Here is a 21,669-nt window from a genome sequence, read left to right as displayed (position 1 = left end):
GCACGTAACTTTTGACCCGTTGACCCGATTGTCAAAAATGTGGTATCGTTGGAATCCTTTGACCAAGCCGAGTTCAACGCACCCTATGACGTCAATTTCCGCCATGATGGATTTTCCGCCATTTTGGATTTTGTCAAAAACCTTTAAAAAGTTTCACGCCTCACATAGTTTGTCCGATTTTCACGAAACTTAGCACATAACATCTTCAGACCAAGCCGCACAAAAGTTATCGATTTTCATCTTCGGAACTAAAACCGTTTTCCCGTAACAGCCAAACGAAATATGCGGCGAAGCCGCCAAACAGGAAGTGAGCTCATATCTTAGCAACCCTTTCATCTGTCATAACCAAACTTAGTACATGGACTTATAACCCCATCAGTAGGGCACTCAAAAAATCTGGTGACCTTTGACCTCTAGGGGGCGCTGTAATTAAGAAATATGCCTATTGGCCTGTAGCTGCTGTTGTGCTTAGAATTAAAACGCACTAGTGGTGTCTGACAATACTGTGGAAGGTCCTTAGGCCGACCCAACCCAACTTGTGATGTCATCGTAATTGATTTGGTCGCCATATTGGATTTAATCAAAAACATGAATAATTATTCGCAAGTCACAAATTTCAGCTGATCCACACCAAAATTGGCAGAAACCATCTTCAGACCATGCCTTATCAGTGTATTTTTTTCTGGAACAATTGACAGAAGCGTTTGCCTGTAACAGCCAATCGAAATTTGCGGCGAAGCCGCCAAACAGGAAGTGAGCTCATATCTCAGCAACGCTTTCATGTATCAAAACCAAACTTAGAACATGGTCCTCTGGACCCACCAGGAGGACGCTCAAGAAATTTGGTGACCTTTGACCTCTAGGGGGCTCTGTAATTGGCAAAAATGTATTTTGGCCTGTAGTTGCTGCATTATTCTGCAATGGAGGTCAATGGCAGCCCATAGAACCGTCTGGTTCATCCTGATGATGCACAAACAATTTGGTGACCTTTGACCTCTATGGGGGGCATTGAAGTCACAGCAAGCATGATAATATCTCAATCGATCTTTTATTTTTGATGTGAAACTGATGACAGCGAGTTCCATCCAGTTAATTCTAAAGCGTGCGTGCAAGGGTGGGGCGGGGTGGGACGGGCACGGGCGATTGCGGCGGTGGGTTGGCTGGGTGAGGGGGCGGCGACACTCATTCCTGGTTCAGCCACACAAAATCAGTTATGTTTTGATGTGAAACTTGACCTTGTAACTCAGCCAATCTTGGGTTGTTTGACATGGAACTTGCTGTGACTGCTTAATGCTATATGCCTGATGCCACGGCATTGAGTTGCATGGCAAATCTGGCCTGCTGAACTGCCTGCTTGGCCCCCACATTGCTGCTTGCAGCTATATTTATTATTATTACGCTTCCGCCATTGAAGTCTATGGCAGCCCATAGAACCGACTGGTCAAAAGTTCTGAAATTTGGCACGCTTATTGGGGACAGGCCAACTATTAATTTCACCAAGTTTCCTGTCGGCAACTCGAACCCTCTAGCGCCACCAACAGGCCAAAGTTGGACATGCGTTCACGCACGTAACTTTTGACCCGTTGACCCGATTGTCAAAAATGTGGTATCGTTGGAATCCTTTGACCAAGCCGAGTTCAACGCACCCTATGACGTCAATTTCCGCCATGATGGATTTTCCGCCATTTTGGATTTTGTCAAAAACCTTTAAAAAGTTTCACGCCTCACATAGTTTGTCCGATTTTCACGAAACTTAGCACATAACATCTTCAGACCAAGCCGCACAAAAGTTATCGATTTTCATCTTCGGAACTAAAACCGTTTTCCCGTAACAGCCAAACGAAATATGCGGCGAAGCCGCCAAACAGGAAGTGACCTCATATCTCACCAACCCTTTCATCTGTCATAACCAAACTTAGTACATGGACTTATAACCCAATCAGTAGGGCACTCAAAAAATCTGGTGACCTTTGACCTCTAGGGGGCGCTGTAATTAAGAAATATGCCTATTGGCCTGTAGCTACTGTTGTGCTTAGAATTAAAACGCACTAGTGGTGTCTGACAATACTGTGGAAGGTCCTTAGGCCGACCCAAGCCAACTTGTGATGTCATCGTAATTGATTTGGTCGCCATATTGGATTTAATCAAAAACATGAATAAGTATTCGCAAGTCACAAATTTCAGCTGATCCTCACCAAAATTGGCAGAGAACATCGTCAGACCATGCCTTATCAGTGTATTTTTTTCTGGAACAATTGATAGAAGCGTTCGCCTGTAACAGGCAATCGAAATTTGCGGCGAAGCCGCCAAACAGGAAGTGAGCTCATATCTCAGCAACGCTTTCATGTATCAAAACCATACTTAGTACATGGTCCTCAGGACCCACCAGGAGGACGCTCAAGAAATTTGGTGACTTTTGACCTCTAGGGGGCTCTGTAATTGGCAAATATGTATTTTGGCCTGTAGTTGCTGCATTATTCTGCAATGGAGGTCAATGGCAGCCCATAGAACCGTCTGGTTCATCCTGATGATGCACAAATAAGTTGGTGACCTTTGACCTCTATGGGGGCATTGAAATTACAGCAAGCATGATCATATCTCAATCGATCTTTTATTTTTGATGTGAAACTGATGACAGCGAGTTCCATCAAGTTCATTCTAATGCGTGCGTGCAAGGGTGGGGCGGGGTGGGACGGGCAGTGGCGGTGGGTTGACTGGGTGAGGGGGCGGCGACACTCAGCCCTGGTTCAGCCCCACAAAATCAGTTATGTTTTGATGTGAAACTTGACCTTGTAACTCAGCCAATCTTGGGTTGTTTGACATGGAACTTGCTGTGACTGCTTAATGCTATATGCCTGATGCCACGGCATTGAGTTGCATGGCAAATTTGGCCTGCTGAACTGCCTGCTTGGCCCCCTCATTGCTGCTTGCAGCTATATTTGGGGGCCAAGCAGCGAAGCTGCAGGGCAACCCTTAGTGTTTCTATGAATTCTTACTATTATTATTATTATTTAACATCTTTCCTCTGCCATGGGAGTCTATGGCAGCCCATAGAACCGTCTGGTAAAAAGTTGTGAAATTTGGCACACTGATTGGGGACACTCCAATATTTTATTTCACCAAGTTTCATGCCTCCCTGTCGAACCCTCTAGCGCCACCAACAGGCCAAAGTTGGATGTGCGTTCACGCACGTAACTTTTGACCCGTTTGCCCAATTGTCAAAAATGTGGTATCGTTGGAATCCTTGGACCAAGCCGAGTTCAACGCACTCTATGACGTCAATTTCCGCCATGATGGATTTTCCGCCATTTTGGATTTTGTCAAAAACCTTTAAAAAGTTTCACGCCTCACATAGTTTGTCCGATTTTCACGAAACTTAGCACGTAACATCTTCAGACCAAGCCGCACAAAAGTTATCGATTTTCATCTTCGGAACTAAAACCGTTTTCCCGTAACAGCCAAACGAAATATGCGGCGAAGCCGCCAAACAGGAAGTGAGCTTATATCTCAGCAACCCTTTCATCTGTCATAACCAAACTTACTACATGGACTTATAACCCCTTCAGTAGGGCACTCAAAAAATCTGGTGACCTTTGACCTCTAGGGGGCGCTGTAATTAGCGAAAATGCATTTTGGCCTGTAGTTGTTGATGTGTTTGGAATTAAAACATACTAGTGGTGTGTGGTAGTACTTTTGGATGTCCTCAGGCTGACCCAGGCCAACTTGTGATGTCAACATAATTGATTCGGCCGCCATATTGGATTTAATCAAAAACACTAAAAAATTTTCACAGGTCACAAATTTCATCTGATTTTCACCAAAATTGGCACAGACCATCTTCAGACCAGGCCTTATCAGTGTTTCATTTTATGGAACGATTGACAAAAGCATTCGCCCGTAACAGCCAATCGAAATTGGTGGCGAAGCCGCCAAACAGGAAATAACCTTGTAACTTAGCCAATCTTGGGTTGTTTGGCATGGAACTTGCTGTTTCTGCTTAATGCTATATACCTGATGATTAGGGACAGTCCCATGATTAAAGTCACCAAGTTTCATGATGGCACCTCAAGCACTCTAGCGCCACCAATAGGCCAAAGTTGGACGTGCGTTCACGTACGTAACTTTTGAGCCGTATGGCCAATTGTCAAAAATGAGGTATCGTTGGAATCCTTCTACCAAGCCGAGTTCAACGCACCCTATGACGTCAATTTCCGCCATGACGGATTTTCCGCCATTTTGGATTTCATCAAAATCACTTAAAACGTATCAGAGGTCACAAATTTTGTCCGATCGACACCAAACTTCACAGATATCATCTACAGACCATGCCTCATTAATGCATTGCTTTTTGTCTTCGGACCTAAAACCGTTCGCGCGTAACAGCCAATCGAAATTTGCGGCGAAGCCGCCAAACAGGATGTGAGCTCATATCTCAGCAACCCATTCATCTATCATAACCAAACTTAGTCCATGGACTCAGGACCCAATGAGGGGGGACGCTCAAGAAATTTGGTGACCTTTGACCTCTAGAGGGCTCTGTAATTGGCAAAAATGTATTTTGGCCTGTAGTTGCTGCATTATTCTGCAATGCAGGTCAATGCCAGCCCATAGAACCGTCTGGTTCATCCTGGTGATGCACAAATAATTTGGTGACCTTTGACCTCTATGGGGGCATTGAAATCACAGCAAGCATGATAATATCTCAATCGATCTTTTATTTTTGATGTGAAACTGATGACAGCGAGTTCCATCCAGTTAATTCTAAAGCGTGCGTGCAAGAGTGGGGCAGGGTGGGACGGGCAGGGGCGGTTGCGGCGGTGGGCTGGCTGGGGGAGGGGGCGGTGACACTCAGCCCTGGTTCAGCCCCACAAAATCAGTTATGTTTTGATGTGAAACTTGACCTTGTAACTCAGCCAATCTTGGGTTGTTTTGCATGGAACTTGCTGTGTCTGCTTACTGCTATATGCCTAATGCCACGGCATTGAGTTTCATGCCAAATCTGGACTGCTGGACTGCTGAACTGCCTGCTTGGCCCCCACATTGCTGCTTGCAGCTATATTTATTTAACATCTTTCCTCTGCCATTGGAGTCTATGGCAGCCCATAGAACCGTCTGGTAAAAAGTTGTGAAATTTGGCACACTGATTGGGGACACGCCAATATTTTATTTCACCAAGTTTCATGCCTCCCTGTCGAACCCTCTAGCGCCACCAACAGGCCAAAGTTGGACGTGCGTTCACGCACGTAACTTTTGACCCGTTTGCCCGATTGTCAAAAATGTGGTATCGTTGGAATCCTTGTGGTATCGTTGCACCTGTATCAACTGCTTTCTACTGAACTAGACCAACTCTCTCTGTCTCTCCATTCTACAAGGATATAAGACACATTTCCTCCAACTTTCTATCCATTCATCCTCTTCAAACCATTCACTCATCCACCCATTGAACTATCCATCAACATCCATTAAACAATCTGCCTATCAACATCCATTCAACTTTCTGTCTATCAACATCCATTACACTATCTACATTTAACTTTTAAACTCTATACTCTGTCTCAGGCTTTAAGCATACAATATGGCTCTATTAAGACTGCCGTTAAGCAATTAGAATCCTAGGCCAGGTGGCCAGGCCACCTGCACCCTATCAGTTTCTCAGGCTAACCTTTTACACTATCCACCTATTTGACTGTTCAGTCAGTCCATCTATATTAAACCTCATCTACCTAGTTCAGTCATTCCAACTATATTAAACCTCATCTACCTAGCAAATAATTTAACCTTTTACACTATCCACCTATTTAACCGTTCAGTCATTCCAACTATATTAAACCTCATCTACCTAGTTCAGTCATTCCAACTATATTAAACCTCATCTACCTAGTTGTCATTCCAACTATATTAAACCTCATCTACCTAGCAAATAATTTAACCATTTGAATCCTATGGCAGGTGTTCAGGCCACCTGGATCTCAACTGCCAGTCTCAGGCTTTAAGCATACAAACTGGCCCTATTAAGACTACACATCCTGTTCAACTGCTTCCTCTGCCAAAACTGTTTCAAAATAAAAGTCCTCACTACAATATTTCACTGTTAAACAATTTAACCCTTTAAACTACTGAACTTTTTAACTGTTTAGCCATTGTAACTGTTACTTGTCATCAACTATGACTCCTACCCACTGTAGCTAGTTAGCATGGTTAGTATAGTTAGCATGCTAGCATGTTAGCATGCTAGTTAGCATTTTTAGCAAAACTGCTAAAAATGATTAGCTAAGTTAGCTAAGTCACATGGTTAGCATAGTTAGCATGCTAGCATGTTAACATGCTAGTTAACATTTTTAGCAAAACTGCTAAAAATGATTAGCTAAGTTAGCTAAGTCACATGGTTAGCATAGTTAGCATGCTAGCATATTAGCATGCTAGTTAGCATTTTTAACAAAACTGCTAAAAATGATTAGCTAAGTTAGCTAAGTAATATGGTTAGCATAATTAGCATGCTAGCATGTTAGCATGCTAGTTAGCATAGTTAGCATAACTGTTAAAAATGATTAGCCAAGTTAGCTAAGTAACATGGTTAACATAGTTAGCATGCTAGCATGTTAGCATGCTAGTTAGCATTTTTAACAAAACTGCTAAAAATGATTAGCTAAGTTAGCTAAGTAATATGGTTAGCATAATTAGCATGCTAGCATGTTAGCATGCTAGTTAGCATAGTTAGCATAACTGTTAAAAATGATTAGCTAGGTTAGCTAAGTAACATGGTTAACATAGTTAGCATGCTAGCATGTTAGCATGCTAGTTAACATAACTACTAAATATGAAAACATTAGCTAAGTTAACAACTAAGTTAAGTAACTTGGTTAACATTATTATCTTTGATAACATAGTTAGCATAACTGCTAGCAAACATTAGAGCCATTCCAACTGTCAGTTATCGTCAATTATCTACCTAAATAATGTAACCATTTAAATTATCCATCTATTTAACCGTTCAATCATTCCAACTATATTAAACCTTATCTACCAAGCAAATCATTCAACTATATAAACTATCAAACCTATTTAACTGTTCAGTCATTCCAACTATATTAAACCTCATCTACCTAGCAACCAATATAGTTTGTTTTTACTCTGTATGATATTTTACATCATATTTTTTGCATTTTCATGCACTGTATTTCCTTCAGGAAATGCTTTTCTAGTTCTTATTCTTCTTCTTCTTCTAACGCGCTTAATACAGCTTCAACCGTTTAACGTAGAAACTTCATTCAAACTGCGTTGCGTAGGTCTTACTTATGACATGGGTGCTATGTATTTTTCATCTTTGTAACTTTTATACTTTTTAAACTATTAATTAAAAACTAATCAAATTTTCCCCATTGACTTAACATTATGATTATGACATCACAATACGGCCGTTAAGCAATTAGAATCCTATGGCAGGTGTTCGGGCCACCTGTTTCAACTGCCAGTCTCAGGCTTTAAGCATACAAACTGGCCCTATTAAGACTACACATCCTGTCCAACTGCTTCCTCTGCCAAAAACTGTTTCAAAATAAAAGTCCTCACTACAATATTTCACTGTTAAACAATTTAACCCTTTAAACTACTGAACTTTTTAACTGTTCAGCCATTGTAACTGTTACTTGTCATCAACTATGACTCCTACCCACTGTAGCTAGTTAGCATGGTTAGCATAGCTAGCATGTTAGCATGCTAACATGTTAGCATGCTAGTTAGCATTTTTAGCAAAACTGCTAAAAATGATTAGCTAAGTTAGCTAAGTCACATGGTTAGCATAGTTAGCATGCTAGCATGTTAGCATGCTAGTTAGCATTTTTTACAAAACTGCTAAAAATGATTAGCTAAGTTAGCTAAGTCACATGGTTAGCATAGTTAGCATGCTAACATGTTAGCATGCTAGGTAGCATTTTTTACAAAACTGCTAAAAATGATTAGCTAAGTTAGCTAAGTCACATGGTTAGCATAGTTAGCATGCTAGCATGTTAGCATGCTAGTTAGCATTTTTTGCAAAACTGCTAAAAATCATTAGCTAAGTTAGCTAAGTCACATGGTTAGCATAGTTAGCATGCTAACATGTTAGCATGCTAGTTAGCATTACTGTTAAAAATTATTAGCAAAGTTAGCTAAGTCACATGGTTAACATAATTAGCATGTTAGCATGCTAATTAGCATAGTTATCATAACTAATAAAAATTATTAGCTAGGTTAGGTAAGTCATATGGTTAGCATAGTTAACATTTTAATATTGTTAGCATGCTAGTTAGCATAGTTACTTGGTTACCATTATTATCTTTAACATAGTTAGCATAACTACTAGCAAACATTGGAGCCATTCCAACTGTTAGTTATCGTCAACTATCTGCCTAAATAATTTAACCATTTCAATTATCAACCTATTTAACTGTTCAGTCATTCCAACTATAGTAAACCTTATCTACCAAGCAAATAATTTAACCATTTAAACTATCCACCTATTTAACTGTTCAGTCATTCCAACTATATTAAACCTCATCTACCTAGTTCAGTCATTCCAACTATATTAAACCTCATCTACCTAGTTCAGTCATTTGAACTATATTAAACCTCATCATGTTGGTTGCCAATTAGCACATCATCTGTTTTAACAATATATTTCACACAATATGTTTTGCATTTTCATGCACTGGTAATTCCCTGGAATTGCGTTTTCTAGTTCTTCTTATTCTTATTCTTCTTCTAACGCACTTAATGCAGCTTCAACCGTTTAACGTAGAAACTTCATTCAAACTATGTTACGTAGGTCTTACTTAGGACATGGGTGCTATGTATTTTTCAGCTTTGTAACTTTTATACTTTTTAAACTATTAATTAAAAACAAATGAAAATTTCCCCATTGACTTAACATTATGATTATGACATCACAATACGGCCGTTAAGCAATTAGAATCCTATGGCAGGTGTTCGGGCCACCTGCATCAACTGCCAGTCTCAGGCTATAAGCATACAAACTGGCCCTATTAAGACTACACATCCTGTTCAACTGCTTCCTCTGCCAAAAACTGTTTCAAAATAAAAGTCCTCACTACAATATTTCACTGTTAAATAATTTAACCCTTTAAACTACTGAACTTTTTAACTGTTCAGCCATTGTAACTGTTACTTGTCATCAACTATGACTCCTACCCACTGTAGCTAGTTAGCTAAGTTAGCTAAGTAACTTGGTTAGCATAGTTAGCATGCTAGCATGTTAGCATGCTAGTTAGCATTTTTAGCAAAACTGTTAAAAATGATTAGCTAAGTTAGCTAAGTCACATGGTTAGCATAGTTAGCATGTTAGCATGTTAGTTAGCATTTTTAACAAAACTGCTAAAAATGATTAGCTAAGTTAGCTAAGTCACATGGTTAGCATAGTTAGCATGTTAGCATGTTAGTTAGCATTTTTAACAAAACTGCTAAAAATGATTAGCTAAGTTAGCTAAGTCACATGGTCAACATAGTTAGCATGCTAGCATGTTAGCATGCTAGTTAGCATTTTTAGGAAAACTGCTAAAAATGATTAGCTAAGTTAGCTAAGTAACGTGGTTAACATAGTTAGCATGCTAGCATGTTAGCATGCTAGTTAGCATTTTTAGCGAAACTGCTAAAAATGATTAGTTAAGTTAGCTAAGTAACATGGTTAGCATAGTTAGCATGTTAGCATGCTAGTTAGAATAGTTATAACTACTAAAAATAAAAACATTAGCTAAGTTAACTAAGTTAAGTAACTTAGTTAACATTATTATCTTTGATAACATAGTTAGCATAACTGCTAGCAAACATTAGAGCCATTCCAAATGTCAGTTATCGTCAATTATCTACCTAAATAATTTAACCATTTAAATTATCCACCTATTTAACCGTTCAATCATTCCAACTATATTAAACCTTATCTACCAAGCAAATCATTTAACTATATAAACTATCCACCTATTTAACTGTTCAGTCATTCCAACTATATTAAACCTCATCTACCTAGCAACCAATATAGTTTGTTTTTACTCTGTATGATATTTTACATCATATTTTTTGCATTTTCATGCACTGTATTTCCTTCAGGAAATGCTTTTCTAGTTCTTATTCTTCTTCTTCTTCTAACGCGCTTAATACAGCTTCAACCGTTTAACGTAGAAACTTCATTCAAACTGCGTTGCGTAGGTCTTACTTATGACATGGGTGCTATGTATTTTTCATCTTTGTAACTTTTATACTTTTTAAACTATTAATTAAAAACTAATCAAATTTTCCCCATTGACTTAACATTATGATTATGACATCACAATACGGCCGTTAAGCAATTAGAATCCTATGGCAGGTGTTCGGGCCACCTGTTTCAACTGCCAGTCTCAGGCTTTAAGCATACAAACTGGCCCTATTAAGACTACACATCCTGTCCAACTGCTTCCTCTGCCAAAAACTGTTTCAAAATAAAAGTCCTCACTACAATATTTCACTGTTAAACAATTTAACCCTTTAAACTACTGAACTTTTTAACTGTTCAGCCATTGTAACTGTTACTTGTCATCAACTATGACTCCTACCCACTGTAGCTAGTTAGCATGGTTAACATAGTTAGCATACTAGCATGTTAGCATGCTAACATGTTAGCATGCTAGTTAGCATTTTTTACAAAACTGCTAAAAATGATTAGCTAAGTTAGCTAAGTCACATGGTTAGCATAGTTAGCACGCTAACATGTTAGCATGCTAGTTAGCATTTTTTGCAAAACTGCTAAAAATGATTAGCTAAGTTAGCTAAGTCACATGGTTAGCATAGTTAGCATGCTAGCATGTTAGCATGCTAACATGCTAGTTAGCATTTTTAGCAAAACTGCTAAAAATGATTAGCTAAGTTAGCTAAGTCACATGGTTAGCATAGTTAGCATGCTAGCATGTTAGCATGCTAGTTAGCATTTTTTGCAAAACTGCTAAAAATGATTAGCTAAGTTAGCTAAGTCACATGGTTAACATAATTAGCATGTTAGCATGCTAATTAGCATAGTTATCATAACTAATAAAAATGATTAGCTAGGTTAGCTAAGTCATATGGTTATTATAGTTAACATTTTAACATTGTTAGCATGCTAGTTAGCATAGTTACTTGGTTAGCATTATTATCTTTAACATAGTTAGCATAACTACTAGCAAACATTGGAGCCATTCCAACTGTTAGTTATCGTCAACTATCTGCCTAAATAATTTAACCATTTCAATTATCAACCTATTTAACTGTTCAGTCATTCCAACTATAGTAAACCTTATCTACCAAGCAAATAATTTAACCATATGAACTCATCATATTTTTGCATTTTCATGCACTGTATTTCCTTCAGGAAATGCTTTTCTAGTTATTCTGCTTCTTCTTCAACACTTTTTGTGCGCTTAATGCGGCTTCAACCGTTTAACGTAGAAACTTCATTCAAACTGCGTTGCGTAGGTCTTACTTATGTGACTTCAGCTATGTATTTTTCAACTTTGTAACTTTTATACTTTTTAAACTATTAATGAAAAACTACTCAAATTTCCCCATTGACTTAACATTAGATTATGACATCACAATAGAGCAATTAGAATCCTATGCCAGGTGTTCAGGCCACCTGGATCACCATATATGGCTCTGGCCAGGCCACCTGGATCAACTGTAAGTTTCTCAGGCTTTATGACATCATAGCAATTAGAATATTGTGCCAGGTGGCCAGGCCACCTGGAGTTTCTCAGGCTTTAAGCATACAGTCTCATTCTATGCTATAAGCCTGAGAAACTGTTCAGTCATTCCAACTATATTAAACCTCATCTACCTAGCAAATAATTTAACCATTTAAACTATCCACCTATTTAACTGTTCAGTCATTCCAACTATATTAAACCTCATCTACCTAGCTCAGTCATTCCAACTATATTAAACATCATCTACCTAGCAAATAATTTAACCTTTTAAACCATCCACCTATTTAACTGTTCAGTCATTCCAACTATATTAAACCTCATCTACCTAGTTCAGTCATTCCAACTATATTAAACATCATCTACCTAGCAAATAATTTAACCTTTTAAACCATCCACCTATTTAACTGTTCAGTCATTCCAACTATATTAAACCTCGTCTACCTAGTTCAGTCATTCCAATTACATTAAACCTCATCTACCTAGTAAATAATTTAACCTTTTAAACTATCCACCTATTTAACTGTTCTGTCATTCCAACTATATTAAACCTCATCTATCTAGCAAATAATTTAACCTTTTAAAACCTCATCTACCTCATAACTGCTAAAATGATTAGCTAAGTTAGCTAAGTTACATGGTTAGCATAGTTAGCATGTTAGCATTGTTAGCATTTTTTTCAAAACTGCTAGAAAACATGAGCTAAGTTAACTAAGTAACTTGGTCAAAATAATTAGCTTTGTTAGCATAACTGCTAGCAAACATTAGAGTCATTCCAACTGTCAGTTATCGTCAACTATCTAACTATATAGAGCCCTTAAACTATTTGTCTATCAACACGCATTAAACTATCAGTCTGTCAACAACTTTTAAACTATCTACATATAACTTTTAAACTTTCAACATTCATTAAACTATCTGTCTATTAAACTATCTGTCTATTAACAACTGTTAAACTATCTACATTCAACGTTTAAACTGTCTACGTCTAAACTATCAACTTTTTATGAAGCTATGCTATGTCTGTCCTAGCTTCATTTTCATGCACTCGTAATTCCCTGGAATTACATTCTCTAGTTCTTATTCTTATTCTTCTTCTAACGCACTTAATGCAGCTTCAACCGTTTAACGTAGAAACTTCATTCAAACTATGTTACGTAGGTCTTACTTAGGACATGGGTGCTTTGTATTTTTCAGCTTTGTAACTTTTATACTTTTTAAACTATTAATTAAAAACTAATCAAAATTTCCCCATTGACTTAACACTATGATTATGACATCACAATACGGCCGTTAAGCAATTAGAATCCTATGGCAGGTGTTCGGGCCACCTGCATCAACTGCCAGTCTCAGGCTTTAAGCATACAAACTGGCCCTATTAAGACTACACATCCTGTCCAACTGCTTCCTCTGCCAAAAACTGTTTCAAAATAAAAGTCCTCACTACAATATTTCACTGTTAAACAATTTAACCCTTTAAACTACTGAACTTTTTAACTGTTCAGCCATTGTAACTGTTACTTGTCATCAACTATGACTCCTACCCACTGTAGCTAGTTAGCATGGTTAGCATAGTTAGCATGCTAGCATGTTAGCATGCTAGCATGTTAGCATGCTAGTTAGCATTTTTTACAAAACTGCTAAAAATGATTAGCTAAGTTAGCTAAGTCACATGGTTAGCATAGTTAGCATGCTAACATGTTAGCATGCTAGTTAGCATTTTTTATAAAACTGCTAAAAATGATTAGCTAAGTTAGCTAAGTCACATGGTTAGCATAGTTAGCATGTTAGCATGCTAGTTAGCATTTTTTACAAAACTGCTAAAAATGATTAGCTAAGTTAGCTAAGTCACATGGTTAGCATAGTTAGCATGCTAACATGTTAGCATGCTAGTTAGCATTTTTTATAAAACTGCTAAAAATGATTAGCTAAGTTAGCTAAGTCACATGGTTAGCATAGTTAGCATGTTAGCATGCTAGTTAGCATTTTTTACAAAACTGCTAAAAATGATTAGCTAAGTTAGCTAAGTCACATGGTTAGCATAGTTAGCATGCTAACATGTTAGCATGCTAGTTAACATAGTTAGCAAAACTGCTAAAAATGATTAGCTAGATTAGCTAAGTCACATGGTTAACATAGTTAGCATGTTAGCATTGCTAACTACTAAAAATGCATTAGCTAAGTTAACTAAGTTAAGTATTGTCCACCTATTTAACCGTTTAATCATTCCAACTATATTAAACCTTATCTTCCAAGCAAATCATTTAACCATATAAACTATCCACCTATTTAACTGTTCAGTCACTCCAACTATATTAAACCTCATCTACCTAGCAACCAATATAGTTTGTTTTTACTCTGTATGATATTTTACATCATATTTTTTGCATTTTCATGCACTGTATTTCCTTCAGGAAATGCTTTTCTAGTTATAGTGCATGAAAATGCACTATACTGTTATTCCAAGGCTTCTTCTTATTCTTCTTATTCTTCTTCTTCTAACGCGTTTAATGCAGCTTCAACCGTTTAACGTAGAAACTTCATTCAAACTTTGTTACGTAGGTCTTACTTGGGATAAGAGTGCTATGTATTTTTCATCTTTGTAACTTTTATACTTTTTAAACTATTAATTAAAAACTATCAAAATTTCCCCATTGACTTAACATTGCCCTTTATGACATCACAGCAATTAGAATCCTATGGCAGGTGTTCGGGCCACCTGGACCAACTGCCATTCTCAGGCTTTAAGCATACAAACTGGCCCTATTAAGACTACACACCCTATTCAACTTCCTCTGCCAAAAACTGCTTCAAAATAAAAGTCCTCACTACAATATTTCACTGTTAAACAATTTAACCCTTTGAACTACTGAACTTTTTAACTGTTCAGCCATTGTATCTGTTACTTGTCATCAACTATGACTCCTACCCACTGTAGCTAGTTAGCATGGTTACCATAGTTAGCATGTTAGCATGCTAGTTAGCATTTTTAGCAAAACTGTTAAAAATGATTAGCTAAGTTAGCTAAGTAACATGGTTAACATAGTTAGCATGCTAGCATGTTAGCATGCTAGTTAGCATTTTTTGCAAAACTGCTAAAAATGATTAGCTAAGTTAGCTAAGTCACATGGTTAGCATGTTAGCATGCTAGCATGTTAACATGCTAATTAGCATTTTTAGCAAAACTACTAAAAATGATTAGCTAAGTTAGCTAAGTAACATGGTTAGCATAGTTAGCATGCTAGCATGCTAGTTAGCATTTTTAGCAAAACTGCTAAAAATGATTAGCTAAGTTAGCTAAGTCACATGGTTAGCATAGTTAGCATGCTAACATGTTAGCATGCTAGTTAGCATTTTTTGCAAAACTGCTAAAAATGATTAGCTAAGTTAGCTAAGTCACATGGTTAGCATATTTAGCATGCTAGCATGTTAGCATGCTAGTTAACATTTTTAGCAAAACTGCTAAAAATGATTAGCTAAGTTAGTTAAGTCACGTGGTTAGCATAATTAGCATGTTAACATGCTAGTTAGCATAGTTAGCATAACTAATAAAAAGATTAGCTAGGTTAGCTAAGTCATATGGTTAGCATAGTTAACATTTTAACATTGTTAACATGCTAGTTAGCATAGTTACTTGGTTAGCATTATTATCTTTGTTAACATAGTTAGCATAACTACTAGCAAACATTGGAGCCATTCCAACTGTTAGTTATCGTCAACTATCTGCCTAAAAATTTAACCATTTCAATTATCAACCTATTTAACTGTTCAGTCATTCCAACTATAGTAAACTTTATCTACCAAGCAAATAATTTAACCATTTAAACTATCCACCTATTTAACTGTTCAGTCATTCCAACTATATTAAACCTCATCTACCTAGTTCAGTCATTCCAACTATATTAAACCTCATCTACCTAGTTCAGTCATTTGAACTATATTAAACCTCATCATGTTGGTTGCCAATTAGCACATCATCTGTTTTAACAATATATTTCACACAATATGTTTTGCATTTTCATGCACTGGTAATTCCCTGGAATTGCGTTTTCTAGTTATTATTCTTCTTCTAACGCTTTTTGTGCGTTTAATACAGCTTCAACCGTTTAACGTAGAAACTTCATTCAAACTGCGTTGCGTAGGTCTTACTTATGTGACTTCAGCTATGTATTTTTCAACTTTGTAACTTTTATACTTTTTAAACTATTAATTAAAAACTACTAAAATTTCCCCATTGACTTAACATTAGATTATGACATCACAATACGGCCGTTAAGCAATTAGAATCCTATGGCAGGTGTTCGGGCCACCTGGATCAACTGCCAGTCTCAGGCTTTAAGCATACAAACTGGCCCTATTAAGACTACACATCCTGTTCAACTGCTTCCTCTGCCAAAAACTGTTTCAAAATAAAAGTCCTCACTACAATATTTCACTGTTAAACAATTTAACCCTTTAAACTACTGAACTTTTTAACTGTTCAGCCATTGTAACTGTTACTTGTCATCAACTATGACTCCTACCCGCTGTAGCTAGTTAGCTAAGTTAGCTAAGTCACATGGTTAGCATAGTTAGCATGCTAGCATGTTAGCATGCTAATTAGCATTTTTTGCAAAACTGCTAAAAATGATTAGCTAAGTTAGCTAAGTCACATGGTTAGCATAGTTAGCATGTTAGCATGCTAGCATGTTAGCATGCTAATTAGCATTTTTTGCAAAACTGCTAAAAATGATTAGCTAAGTTAGCTAAGTCACATGGTTAGCATAGTTAGCATGCTAGCATGTTAGCATGCTAGCATGTTAGCATGCTAATTAACATTTTTTGCAAAACTGATAAAAATGATTAGCTAAGTTAGCTAAGTCACATGGTTAGCATAGTTAGCATGCTAGCATGTTAGCATGCTAGTTAGCATTTTTTTGTAAAACTTATAAAAATGATTAGCTAAGTTAGTTAAGTAACATGGTTAGCATGCTAGCATGTTAACATGCTAGTTAACATTTTTAGCAAAACTGTTAAAAATGATTAGCTAAATTAGGTAAGTAACATGGTTAGCATGCTAACATAGTTAGCATGTTAGCATGCTAATTAGCATTTTTAACAAAACTGCTAAAATGATTAGCTAAGTGACATGGTTAGCATAGTTAGCATGCTAGCATGTTAGTTAGCATTTTTAACAAAACTGCTAACAATGATTAGCTAAGTAACATGGTTAATATAGTCAGCATGTTAACATGCTAGTTAGCATAGCTAATGTTTTCATATTTAGTAGTTAAGTTAACTAAGTTAAGTAACTTGGTTAACATTGTTATCTTTGATAACATAGTTAGAATAACTGCTAGCAAACATTAGAGCCATTCCAACTGTCAGTTATCGTCAACTATCTACCTATATAGAGCCTTTTAACTATTTGTCTATCAACACACATTAAACTATCAGTCTGTCAACTACTTTTAAACTATCTACATTTAACTTTTAAACTTTCAACATTCATTGAACTATATGTCTATTAAACTATCTGTCTATTAACAACTGTTAAACTATCTACATTCAACTTTTAAACTGTCTACTTCTAAACTGTCAACTTTTATTAAGCTATGCTATGTGTGTCCTAGCTTCATTTTCATGCACTCGTAATTCCCTGGAATTACATTCTCTAGTTATAGTGCATGAAAATGCACTATATTGTTCTTCCAAGTCTTCTTATTAGAGTGCATGAAAATGCACTCTACTGTTCTTCCTAGGCTTCTTCTTCTTCTTCTTATTATTCTTCTTCTTCTAACGCAATTAATGCAGCTTCAACCGTTTAACGTAGAAACTTCATTCAAACTGCGTTGCGTAGGTCTTACTTATGACATGTGGGCTTTGTATTTTTCATCTTTGTAACTTTTATACTTTTTAAACTATTAATTAAAAACTACTCAAAATTTCCCCATAGACTTAACATGGGCTGATGACATCACAATGGACTAATTAACTTGATTTGCACCTGGTATCATCTTCCAGCTGCTCATCTAGGCCCCATCAAAGAATCAGTTCAACTGATTGCACCTGTATCAACTGCTTTCTACTGAACTAAACCAACTCTCTCTGTCTCTCCATTCTACAAGGATATAAGACACATTTCATCCAACTTTCTATCAATTCATCCTCTTCAAACCATTCACTCATCCACCCATTAAACTATCCATCAACATCTATTAAACAATCTGCCTATCAACATCCATTCAACTTTCTGTCTATCAACATCCATTACACTATCTACATTTAACTTTTAAACTATATACTCTGTCTGAGGCTTTAAGCATACAATAAATATGGCTCTATTAAGACTGCCGTTAAGCAATTAGAATCCTAGGCCAGGTGGCCAGGCCACCAGCATCAACTGCCAGTCTCAGGCTTTAAGCATACAAACTGGCCCTATTAAGACTACACATCCTGTTCAACTGCTTCCTCTGCCAAAAACTGTTTCAAAATAAAAGTCCTCACTACAATATTTCACTGTTAAACAATTTAACCCTTTAAACTACTGAACTTTTTAACTGTTCAGCCATTGTAACTGTTACTTGTCATCAACTATGACTCCTACCCACTGTAGCTAGTTAGCTAAGTTAGCTAAGTAACTTGGTTAGCATAGTTAGCATGCTAGCATGCTAGTTAGCATTTTTAGCAAAACTGCTAAAAATGATTAGCTAAGTTAGCTAAGTCACATGGTTAGCATAGTTAGCATGCTAGCATGTTAGCATGCTAGTTAGCATGCTAGTTAGCATTTTTAGCAAAACTACTAAAAACGATTAGCTAAGTTAGCTAAGTCATATGGTTAGCATAGTTAGCATGCTAGCGTGTTAACATGCTAGTTAGCATTTTAGCAAAACTGCTAAAAATGATTAGCTAAGTTAGTTAAGTAACGTGGTTAGCATAGTTAGCCTGCTAACGTGTTAACATGCTAGTTAACATTTTTAGCAAAACTACTAAAAATGATTAGCTAAGTTAGCTAAGTAACGTGGTTTACATAGTTAGCATGCTAGCATGTTAGCATGCTAGTTGGCATTTTTAGCAAAACTACTAAAAATTATTAGCTAAGTAACATGGTTAACATAGTTAGCATGCTAACATGTTAGCATGCTAGTTAGCGTAGTTAGCAAAACTGTTAAAAAATGATTAGCTAAGTTAGCTAAGTAACATAGTTAACATGCCATGTTAGCATGCTAATTAGCATTTTTAGCAAAACTGCTAAAAATGATTAGCTAAGTTAGCTAAGTAACATGGTTAACATAGTTAGCATGCTAGTTAGCATAACTACTAAATATAAAAACATTAGCTAAGTTAACTAAGTTAAGTAACTTGGTTAACATTATTATCTTTGATAACATAGTTAGCATAACTGCTCGCAAACATTAGAGCCATTCCAACTGTCAGTTATCGTCAATTATCTACCTAAATAATTTAACTATTTAAATTATCCACCTATTTAACCGTTCAATCATTCCAACTATATTAAACCTTATCTACCAAGCAAATAATTTAACTATATAAACTATCCACCTATTTAACTGTTCAGTCATCCCAACTATATTAAACCTCATCTACCTAGTTCAGTCATTCCAACTATATTAAACCTCATCTACCTAGTTCAGTCATTTGAACTATATTAAACCTCATCATGTTGGTTGCCAATTAGCACATCATCTGTTTTAACAATATATTTCACACCATATGTTTTGCATTTTCATGCACTGGTAATTCCCTGGAATTGCGTTTTCTAGTTCTTATTATTCTTCTTCTAACGCAGCTAATGCAGCTTCAACCATTTAACGTAGAAACTTCATTCAAACTATGTTACGTAGGTCTTATTTAGGACATGTAGGCTTTGTATTTTTCATCTTTGTAACTTTTATACTTTTTAAACTATTAATTTAAAACTATTAAACATTTCCCCATAGACTTAACATTGGGCCTTTATGACATCACAGCAATTAGAATCTTGTGGCAGGTGGCCAGGCCAGGTGGCCAACTGTCAGTTTCTCAGGCTTTAAAAGCATACAGTCTCATTCTATAAGACTACACATCATGTTAAACTGTTTCCTCTGTCCACAACTGTTTCAAAATAAAAGTCCTCACTACAATAATTCCCTATTAAATAATTTAACCATTTAAACTATCAACCTATTTAACTGTTCAGTCATTCCAACTATATTAAACCTCATCTACCTAGTTCAGTCATTCCAATTATTAAACCTCATCTACCTAGCAAATAATTTAACCTTTTAAACTATCCACCTATTTAACTGTTCAGTCATTCCAACTATATTAAACCTTATCTACCTAGTTCAGTCATTCCAACTATATTAAACCTCATCTACCTAGCAAATAATTTAACCTTTTACACTATCCACCTATTTAACCATTCAGTCATTCCAACTATATTAAACCTCATCGACCTAGTTCAGTCATTCCAACTACATTAAACCTCATCTACCTAGCAAATAATTTAACCATTTAAACTTTCCACCTATTTAACTGTTCAGTCATTCCAACTATATTAAACCTCATCTACCTAGCAACCAATATAGTTTGTTTTTACTCTGTATGATATTTTACATCATATTTTTGCATTTTCATGCACTGTATTTCCTTCAGGAAATGCTTTTCTAGTTATTATTATTACAGTGCATGAAAATGCACTGTACTGTTCTTCCTAGGCTTCTTATTACAGTGCATGAAAATGCACTGTACTGTTCTTCCTAGGCTTCTTATTCTTATTCTTCCTTCTAACGCACTTAATGCAGCTTCAACCGTTTAACGTAGAAAATTCATTCAAACTATGTTACGTAGGTCTTACTTAGGACATGGGTGCTTTGTATTTTTCAACTTTGTAACTTTTATACTTTTTAAACTATTAATTAAAAACTGTTTAAAATTTCCCCATAGACTTAACATGGGCTGATGACATCACAATAGAGCCGTTAAGCAATTAGAATCCTATAGCAGGTGTTCGGGCCACCTGGATCTCAACTGCCAGTCTCAGGCTTTAAGCATACAAACTGGCCCTATTAAGACTACACATCCTGTTTCAACTGCTTCCTCTGCCAAAACCTGTTTCAAAATAAAATTCCTCACTACAATATTTCACTGTTAAACAATTTAAGCCTTTAAAGTACTGAACTTTTTAACTGTTCAGCCATTGTAACTGTTACTTGTCATCAACTATCACTCCTACCCACTGTAGCTAGTTAGCATAGTTAGCATGCTAGCATGTTAGCATGCTAGCATAATAACATGCTAGTTATCATTTTTAGCAAAACTGCTAAAAATGATTAGCTAAGTTAGCTAAGTCACATGGTTAGCATAGTTAGCATGCTAGCATGCTAGTTAGCATTTTTTTAGCAAAACTGCTAAAAATGATTAGCTAAGTTAGCTAAGTCACATGGTTAGCATAGTTAGCATGCTAGCATGTTAGCATGCTAGTTAGCATTTTTTAGAAAACTGCTAAAAATGATTAGCTAAGTTAGCTAAGTCACATGGTTAGCATAGTTAGCATGCTAGCACGTTAGCATGCTAGTTAGCATAGTTAGCATAACTGCTAAAAATGATTAGCTAAGTTAGCTAAGTCATATGGTTAGCATAGTTAGCATGCTAGCATGTTAGCATGCTAAACTATCCACCTATTTAACTGCTCAGTCATTCCAACTATATTAAACCTCATCTACCTAGCAAACAACCTAACCTTTTAAATTATCCACCTATTTAACTGTTCAGTCATTCCAACTATATTAAACCTCATCTACCTAGTTCAGTCATTCCAACTATATTAAACCTCATCTACCTAGCAAATAATTTAACCTTTTACACTATCCACCTATTTAACCGTTCAGTCATTCCAACTATATTAAACCTCATCTACCTAGTTCAGGCATTCCAACTACATTAAACCTCATCTACCTAGCAAATAATTTAACCATTTAAACTT

Source organism: Alosa pseudoharengus, unplaced genomic scaffold (assembly GCF_046254945.1).
Source record: "Alosa pseudoharengus isolate Yale_2024_CS ecotype anadromous, Long Island Sound unplaced genomic scaffold, YU_APseudo_1.1 YU_APseudo_1.1_scf_1, whole genome shotgun sequence".
Taxonomy (NCBI): Eukaryota; Metazoa; Chordata; class Actinopteri; order Clupeiformes; family Clupeidae; genus Alosa; species Alosa pseudoharengus.
The sequence above is the reverse complement of the archived record's forward strand: the minus strand, read 5'-3'. Positions refer to the sequence as shown.